The 9,928-nt window shown below is 34.1% G+C and overlaps 1 long non-coding RNA gene across 1 annotated transcript; it reads right to left on the bottom strand.

The window, feature by feature from the left end:
• Window positions 1–7,961: 7,961 nt before the first annotated feature.
• On the bottom strand, window positions 7,962–8,894 carry LOC140060363 (uncharacterized). Its single transcript, XR_011847317.1, has 3 exons — window positions 8,830–8,894; window positions 8,455–8,705; window positions 7,962–8,330 (listed from the first exon to the last, which is right to left on the bottom strand). It is a non-coding gene; the product is annotated as an uncharacterized lncRNA (long non-coding RNA).
• Between the last annotated feature and the right edge of the window lie 1,034 nt (window positions 8,895–9,928).

The raw sequence follows: 9,928 nt of genomic DNA, 5'->3' as shown, positions 1-9,928 counted from the left end.
TTTCTGAACAATTTGAGCCCTATTTCGTGTCTCTCCGATTATTGGTTACTGAGATACAATAAATCAAGGTCAAAGGTCAAAATGTCAGAAATAAAACTTGCATCCATTTTTTGAGAAAATGTGTCATTAAAGTGAATATAAAAACATATATTTAAAACATTTTGAGACCAAAATTAATTATCTGTGACTAGTGGTTCTCGAGATATAAGGTAATTATTAAAAATGGCCGCCATTTTTATTTATGCAAATTAAGGGCTTAGATGGCCGAATTTCGCTTGGGATCCGCCATATTCGTAATCAGCGAGGTCGAAATATCCTAAATCAAGTGGATCCCAGCTTCTACCCAAAAATGCTTCTTGATTCGTTTTCTAGGCCGTTTTTTTGAGAAATGGAACCTGTCTATAAATATAAATATATTTTATATATACAAATAACTTTATTTAAGTTTGAATGTATTAAGTACCATCCACCTAATTAAGAAAATAATGCTCAAATAAAAGCATATTTTAAGGAGACAGCCACCATGAGGTTCACTATAATAACAACTAAAATCCAACGATTACTGAAGTGCTGGAGATGTTCCCATGAATAAAGGACATGCCCTCATTTGTAAGATGTTTTCAATGATGATTTAAGAGTGATGGCTGTAAATCTATTATTTACGGTATATAAATTGGACTTCAGCTTAACTGGAAGCTGAAGATCACGGCAGACACAGTGCAGAATCTACCATGACGACGGGCAGATTTGCCCCAAGTCTGTATTCATTGTCTTTTTTTTTTATTTATTTGTTTTTATTTCAATTTTTGTCTCAAGTAGTATACGTATGAAACGCCATATGTGCCAAAATATTTATTTTTTTACTAATATTAAGACAAAACTCCGTCTGGAACCCAGACTAGACGACGGGCTGTGTGGACTAGTACACCGGGGTAAACTTCTATTCTTTTTTGAAAGATGTACTATAGGTTTATATTTTCGAATTCTGCTTGTGTGTGTATACTGGACGGTTTAGTCCTTATCCGAGAAGACTTGTTCTACCACCAGAATAATGGAGCTAGTGAGCCTCGAAGCCATGCCTATGGGTTCGAGGCTCACTGGTTATGGTCTGTGGTGCCCCTGCCTTACCGCTCGACAATACACCGTAACTTAACACAATGACATTATTCACATATTGATCACTTGTCTTTTACCATTGTTTTCCCACAGATAAATCTTGATTTTAATATTAAATATGGAGATGCTATTTCAGATGGATTTTTATCTAGATGGAAGGTTTTTCTTTTAGAACCAACATTAAAGTACGCAAAAGATCAAAGCAATGCGGTTGGCATTCTTAAACATTTTGAGAATGGTGGAGATCGTAAGTAATACAATTTAAAGACTTTTGGGTGTGGAAACATCTAACCAGCACACATTGCCATGTTATAAACCCACACGTTGTCTGTAGGGAATTAGGCGTAAATAGTGGCCCAACAGCCCACCAACAACATACAGCCCTAGGCTAGGCTAGATTTGCGGGTGTCAGATGAAATCGGTCGCGTTTGAAATCGGTCGCGATAAAATCAAATTCCGGTGTTTTGTATGGAGCGCCGCTAGGTACGTTTTTTAAAAATTGAAATCGGTCGCGCTATTTTGAATGAAGGCTCAATTTTTACTGTTTCTTGATTAGAAAAAACTAAAAAACTCGATTTCCTTTAATCGTCTCAATAAAAATTACAAAACAATTAGGATTTCAAAATGTACCGATATTTATCAAGTGTTCTTTTTACTTGGCAAAAATAATTTAGCCAAGTATAGTATTCACTTTGTTTGTTTGTTAGCACGATAGCGCCTACAGTTTTCAAGTTATCATTCTGAATTTTTTGGTGTAGATAGGTATATACTCTCAGGCCATGCATATTGAAAATCATGACAATTGGTTTATTTGTTTGTTACTTGGCAAAAATAATTTTGCCAAGTATAGTATTCACTTTGTTTGTTTGTTTGTTTGTTAGCACGATAGCGCCTACAGTTTTCAAGTTATCATTCTGAATTTTTTGGTGTAGATAGGTATATACTCTCAGACCATGCCTACTGAAAATCATGACAATTGGTTTATTTGTTTGTTTGTTTGTTTGTTTGTTAGGACGATAGCGCCTACAGTTTTCAAGTTATCATTCTGAAATTTTTGGTGTAGATAGGTATATACTCTCAGGCCATGCCTATTGAAAATCATGACAATTGGTGTATTAATAACTTCACAAATAACAAAAATGATATTATTTTCAGACCGGCTAGTGTTAAAAGATAGGAGACAATTTTCAAAAGCCGGCGAGCAGTCTTAAAGTAACAAGTGTACTGAAATTGCATTTTCTCGAGAACTACTTGTCTAAAACACTTCATTTTTGCACAAGAGGCAAGAGTTATAAATTGTGATTTGTAATTTTAACAACATAATTTGATTTAATGTACAGGTTTTTTATACGAGTAGTTTTAAAAAACCTATTTCTTTTCTCGAGTCCCACGATCTGGTTTTTTCTTCAGTCTTCCAAAGGGACACTGTATTGATTGATGGAAAGTGCCTGTTTCCAGTCACCTTTAGGGTCAAATCTATTATTTTAACTGCTCCCTTGTGTATAAAAGAGAGAAAATAGTGACTTTTTACTGCATGTCCTATTATTAACGAAACTGACACCAGTTTTTTAAACCAATAGCCAATCAGATGGGCAGGAATTTGGCTTGGTAGGGATCAACATCTGAATATTGTAGCAGAGAGATATAATATAGTTCGCTATATATCTTTTGATTATAGATTCCTGAAATAACTTTAGTTAGGAGTTTAATGGAATACAAAGATTATAAAGTGTTATTAAAAGTCATAATCAATCAAATATATTATATATTTATATATAATTATAGATAAACAGGTTGTTTATTTATTATTATTAATCCCATTTGGGCTACACTAGTGACCTACATGGGGGTACTGTACAGTACAGCCACAGGACAATTAACATTCTTGGTTTGGTGACCAGTGAATACACTTGCTTTTAGTACAGTTCAGATAAAATCAGAATGGCAAAATTAAAATTGTCTACAGAACTAATTGATTTTTATCGGGAAGAAGAAGTGTTATGGCATATTCTGATGCCAGAATAATTATAAGGACAGAGATAAACGAAAAGCGGCGTTAAATAAGAATAAGTGTTGCCTAGAAAAAAAATATATAAGAAAGATACATTTATATGCTTTTTGTTTCTGAATATACAGTATACAAAGATTGTCCCTAAATTGCAAGCTTATTGACATTCTATTTCATTCTTCTACGATCACTTCATATTATTATCTCTTGGTGAAAAGGGAGGCTCAGTCCTTCCCTGGGTTTTTATAGCCTCTCTACCCAAACCAATAAAAGTGTTGACTGAACATTGGCGGGATTGACACAGGAGGAAAGGCACTTTGTATACTATAGTGCTTGTGTCACTCTTTGATGTTGTTCTGGTGTTGTTAATAATTGTGATAATTTATTTAATTTATCATAATAAAACATTTAAGTTCCAAAAAATTAAGCCACATATGTATTTTTTCAGTATTATTTAATTGTAATCATTCTCTTTAGACGTCCATATTTTCCCAGTTCAATCTTGAGATCTTCAGAAAGGTCATTATTTGTATTAAAAATTATTTAACCAAATTATAAACCCTAGCAGGATTTGAACCATGTAAAGCTAATACCTACTAAATCAAAAAAAATTTCAATATGCTCTCAATCAGTGGATATATTTTGCCAAGTACTTCACTCAGTTTCTGAGTGCTTTCATTTGTTTGTTTGTTAGCACGATAGCGCCTACAGTTTTCAAGTTATCATTCTGAAATTTTTGGTGTAGAAAGGTATATACTCTCAGGCCATGCCTATTGAAAATCATGACAATTGGTTTATTAATAACTTCACAAATAACAAAAATGATATTATTTTCAGACCGGCTAGTGTTAAAAGATAGGAGACAATTTTCAAAAGCCGGCGAGCAGTCTTAAAGTAACAAGTGTACTGAAATTGCATTTTCTGGAGAACTACTTGTCTAAAAAACCTCATTTTTGCACAAGACAAGATCAAGATCATCAGAGACGACTTCAAGATTGATGACATGTCATTTAATGAGCCTGTGACAGCTGTTCATCACCATCTCACAACATTTACACCAGCATCTCAAGATGAGATCCGCAACATTCTGATGAAATCACCAACAAAATCATGCAGGTTAGATCCAGTTCCTACTTCTATACTGAAGAAGTGTATAGACGCAGTCGTTCCAATAATAACGGAAATCATTAACCATTCTCTTAATACCGGCATAGTGCCAGATGAACTGAAAATTGCTCACGTTCGTCCTTTAATAAAAAAGCAAAACTTGGATCATCACGCTGAAAAATTACCGCCCGGTGTCGAATCTTTCTTTTCTTGGAAAGACTCTGGAGCGTGTAGTGACATCACGCATTACTCCATATCTTCAAAAGCATAATTTAAATGAGAATTACCAGTCGGCATATCGTGCATGTCATAGCACGGAGAGTTCCCTTTTAAAGGTACAGAATGATTTGTTACAAGGAATGAATGATGGGAAAATAACGCTATTGGTGTTGTTGGATTTGTCAGCAGCGTTTGATACAGTTGATCACCAAAGACTGATAACCCGTCTGAGAAATCGCATTGGCATAAATGGTGTTGCTCTTAACTGGTTCCAGTCATATCTTACAGGAAGACGTCAGCTAGTCTGTATCAATGATGCATTCTCAGATGAAGCTTGCCTGGAATATGGTGTACCACAGGGGTCAGTAATTGGGCCTGGCCAGTTTTCCATTTATACGCTTCCCCTTGGTGACATTATTCGCAAACACAGTCTACATTTCCATTTCTATGCAGATGATACACAGATTTATGTGTCAGTAAATCCAGTGCAAAGGGATGTTGCTGCAGCAATCAGTAAGATGGAAGCCTGTATAGAAGATGTTCGCAATTGGATGACAACAAATTACCTAAAGTTGAATGATGGAAAGACAGAGTTTATTATCGTCGGGTCTAAATGTAACATCTCCAAAATCAACATCACACATATCAGAATCGGAAACTCTAACATCGCTCCCTCATCGGTGGTCCGGAATCTGGGAATCATGCTGGATAGTAATCTCACTATGGAAGCACAAATAACAACTGTATCCAAAGCAGCATGCATATCGATTAGGAACCTTGGTCGTATTCGCGGTAATCTTAACAAGAAAACAGCTGAATTGATTGTACACTCATTTGTCACTTCTAAAATTGACATTGGTAATGCCTTGTTGTTTGGCATACCAAAATCTCAAATACAACGTTTGCAGCGCTTGCAAAATATGGCAGCTAGAATTGTAACTTATACAAAATCAAACGCTCACATAACTCCTGTTCTGATGGATTTGCATTGGTTGCCTGTTCAACAACGTATTAAGTACAAACTTGCGTTGTTTGTATTCAAGATCCTAAATGACAGTGCTCCTGCTTATTTATCTGACCTTGTGGATCGTTACGAATCATCCCGCAGAGGCCTACGATCATTGTCACAAAACCTTCTTCAAGAGCGTAGAGCGAAAAATCAGTGGGGTCAGAGATCTTTTTACGTTGCGGCCGCAAGTGTATGGAACAGCTTACCAGCAACAGTTAAATGCTCAACTAGTCTAAACAGTTTCAAGACCAACCTAAAGACGTCGCTATTCGCTGATGTTCTCGCACGTTGTTAATGCACAAAGCGCCATGAGCGCCACATGGGTGGAGGATACCGGCGCTATATAAGTTTTCATTTATTATTATTATTATATTAAGAGGCAAGAGTTATAAATTGTGATTTGTAATATTAACAACATAATTTGATTTAATGTACAGGTTTTTTATACGAGTAGTTTTAAAAAACCTATTTCTTTTCTCGAGTCCCACGATCTGGTTTTTTCTTCAGTCTTCCAAAGGGACACTGTATTGATTGATGGAAAGTGCCTGTTTCCAGTCACCTTTAGGGACAAATCTATTATTTTAACTGCTCCCTTGTGTATAAAAGAGAGAAAATAGTGACTTTTTACTGCATGTCCTATTATTAACAAAACTGACACCAGTTTTTTAAACCAATAGCCAATCAGATGGGCAGGAATTTGGCTTGGTACTTTTGTATTGTTTTTTTGTACTGTTCTGTATATTGGCGAAATAAATGATATGATATGATATATATGATAACATCTGAATATTGTAGCAGAGAGATATAATATAGTTCGCTATATATCTTTTGATTATAGATACCTGAAATAACTTTAGTTAGGAGTTGAATGGAATACAAAGATTATAAAGTGTTATTAAAATTCATAATCAATCAAATATATTATATATATATATATATTTATAGATAAACAGGTTGTTTATTTATTATTATTAATCCCATTGGGGCTACACTAGTGACCTACATGGGGGTACTGTACAGTACAGCCACAGGACAATTAACATTCTTGGTTTGGTGACCAGTGAATACACTTGCTTTTAGCACAGTTCAGATAAAATCAGAATGGCAAAATTAAAATTGTCTACAGAACTAATTGATTATTATCGGGAAGAAGAAAGTAATATGTATACATATGTATTTTTCAGTATTATTTAATTGTAATCATTCTCTTTAGACGTCCACATTTTCCCAGTTCAATCTTGAGATCTTCAGAAAGGTCATTATTTGTATTAAAAATTATTTAACCAAATTATAAACCCTAGCAGGATTTGAACCATGTAAAGCTAATACCTACTAAATAAAAAAAAAATTCAATATGCTCTCAATCAGTGGATATATTTTGCCAAGTACTTCACTCAGTTTCTGAGTGCTTTCATTGGTTTGTTTGTTAGCAGGATTACTCAAAAAGTAATGACGAGATCTTTACCAAAATGAATATACAGATAGATATGTGGTCAAGGACCATTCCATTAAATTTTGGGACCATTGTCCCAATTCTGGACCACTTTTTAGTATACTTTTCAGACCTGCTAGTGTTAAAAGATAGGACAGAATTTGTCAAAAGCCGGCGAGCAGTCTTAAAGTAACAAGTATACTGAAATTGCATTTTCTCGTCTACTTGTCCAAAAAACTTCATTTTTGTACAAGAGGCAAGAGTTATAATTTGTGATTTGTAATTTTAAAACATAATTTTATTTAATGTTCACGTTTTTTTTATGCCAGTAGTTTAAAAAACCTGTTTTCTTTTCAAATTCACTCGTTTGATTTTCGCGTTGCTGTTCTATTGTTAGTCAACTGAAGCTATTGTTAATTGAAAGGCTTGTTACATAAACATTACACCAAACTCGCATACACATGCTTGTTGTGAAATTAGCCTAAATCACAAACAGCATTAAGACACACACAAATATATATATATATTTTTTTTACCGGAGAAATCTTAGGCCTATGTAGGAGAATTTTACAGTAGGCGGAGGTATGCACTCTCGGAGTGGCTTTCTAGTTAATGATTTGTTTTCAATTTTATATACAGGTTGCAAGGAAAGATGTGTGCTTGTTGAAAAACTTTACCTATAATATTTTTATGGAAAGATAGATATTTATATATATATATATATATATTAGTTTCTATGCATACAGAGTGGATCAACTCAAATAGTTTAGAATAGCATAGCATAAATGTAACATTATTTTGTTATGTAGGCCCCTTGTTTTAAAAATGAATCTACTGTTATTACTTACAATAAAATGTGAGCAATAGCTACAAAAGATAAAATGTATAGCCAACATTTCTGTGTTCTAGGAACGAACTGAATTTGAAATATTAAATGAATGTACATTTATATCTTATATGTAGGCCTATGAAACAGAAAAAAAAAAATCAGATGAACTTGTGAACATTTCAAGTATATTATTATAATATAAACTCAATGTATTTATTTTATATGGTATTTAACACTTCCTATAACGCTTGATTGCACTAATTAACATTTCACTATCACAAATACTAGACATAATCATATAAATTATTTAAAAATATAGTTAAGCAAATACCAGTAAAAAATAACCAAGCATCTTCTGATACACTTTAGACATCTTCGAGGTCGCGAACATCATTCGATATCACGCGACATCCAGCATTTAAAAGTGACACCGCCGAACGCTCCCCCAATCTGTATTGCTCCTATAGTCTTAACAGATGTCGTGTTGCCAATTTATACCTTGGTCTTTGGACTCTATCTAAATCTTCTCGATTTACGAGCTCCATGGCAATATGAACAGTTTTGCTTTCGTCGAACAGGAGATGAATCACCACGCAAAAGGGTAATTTCGCTAAAAAATAAATTAAATTATAAGCATATATAAGCTAGTCGCTATATTTACGTAACCAGATAATAAATATTATAACGATTTAATTGAGTATCAAATCATCGCAATGATACTGTAGAATACTTACATCGTCGTCTTTTTCGATTTAGTCTGCCATGCCAGCCTTCCAAGTCGTTATTCGTTCGCCTGTCTTGGCCATATACAGACCATTCTCTCGGTGTGAAAACGTTACCATATACCCATGTTCGCTGCATATACACAAGAAGTTGGCGTATTACGCCGTACGCCGTTATCCCCAGCATTGCGTTAAAGGAAGTCGAATATAGGTTGAATGTGCTCAACAAGAAGCAACGGTAAACCAATGAGCTGCCTTACTAACTGTATTAAATAATAATAATAATAATAATAATGATAAAAAAATATGTAGTTCTAAGATCCAATGAATCATGTTTACAACAATATAAGGCCCAACATTTTAAATATCAATAAACTGATTTCATACCTCATGTGTGCCGTTTTCATTTCCATAAGCTCATTGTAGTCCAAGTTCCTGGACTTTTCGAAATATGGCCTGCCAAGATCAATAAAAAAGTAGTCAAGTAGCTGCTGCGTGAAACAATAATTTAAAAGAGTGTGAAATCAAATGTTGACAAAAACTTTAAAAAAAAATTAATCAACAAAGATGAACCGTATGTGTTTATATACCTGTGTAAAATGAAATAGACAACCCGTAATAGTCACATCAGGAAATACTCTTCTAAAGGCTTGCCAAATAGATGCCTCATAATCGGCTACAACTTTGGTCACAGAAGGAACATTCGGTATAAGATCAACGATTGCTTCTAAAATCGCAACATAATCTTCTAGCCTCCGTGACGATAGGTACTTGCTTACTGCAGTTACCAGATGTTACAAAGCTATGGATACAAAACAGTTGCATAAACGGCTGTTAAACCAGTTTGAAAGTTGCATCCACGTACATATTAAAAAGAAGAAAAAGGGATATCGTTTTAAAGACGAAACTATTCATAATCATCATGAAATATATATTTAAAGTAATAGTTTAACCAATCACTAACCAATTCCTTGCGTTCGAAAAAAGTTCCATCATACAGTTTCTCGCAAACACTATGTGCCGTTGGTTACCAAGAACGACATCAGTTTGAATAAAACCAACAGGAATATAGTCTTGGTCAATAACAACATTTAAATCTCTTGGATGATTCGGTCGTGATAGCTTTCTCTTATAATTAGCCTGTTGTGAAAGATTAATAGGTTTAGGTAATGTGGGATGCACAGCAATATTTCATGGTCCAATTTCCTCCCTTATTGACTGTTCAACTATATCGGCAACAGATACAAAGGGGTTGTTAACGGCCTTAGCTTTTATATCTCGTCTCATAGTTGCAACATTTATACGTCCTATAGATAATGTAAAGGTTTTTTTTTTCACGCAACAAAATTTAAAAAAATTAATAGCAATTGATATATTGAACGGCAAAAATGAATTAAGTGACTATTTACAGTAGGCCTACTAAAGGCCTAATACGTAGTAAATTTGATAATTCTGATTTTTATTTTAATTGATATCACCTCAAATA

The sequence above is a fragment of the Antedon mediterranea genome, chromosome 10, assembly GCF_964355755.1.
Source record: "Antedon mediterranea chromosome 10, ecAntMedi1.1, whole genome shotgun sequence".
Taxonomy (NCBI): domain Eukaryota; kingdom Metazoa; phylum Echinodermata; class Crinoidea; order Comatulida; family Antedonidae; genus Antedon; species Antedon mediterranea.
Note: the sequence above shows the minus strand (reverse complement) of the source record. Positions and strands in the feature narration are given on the sequence as shown.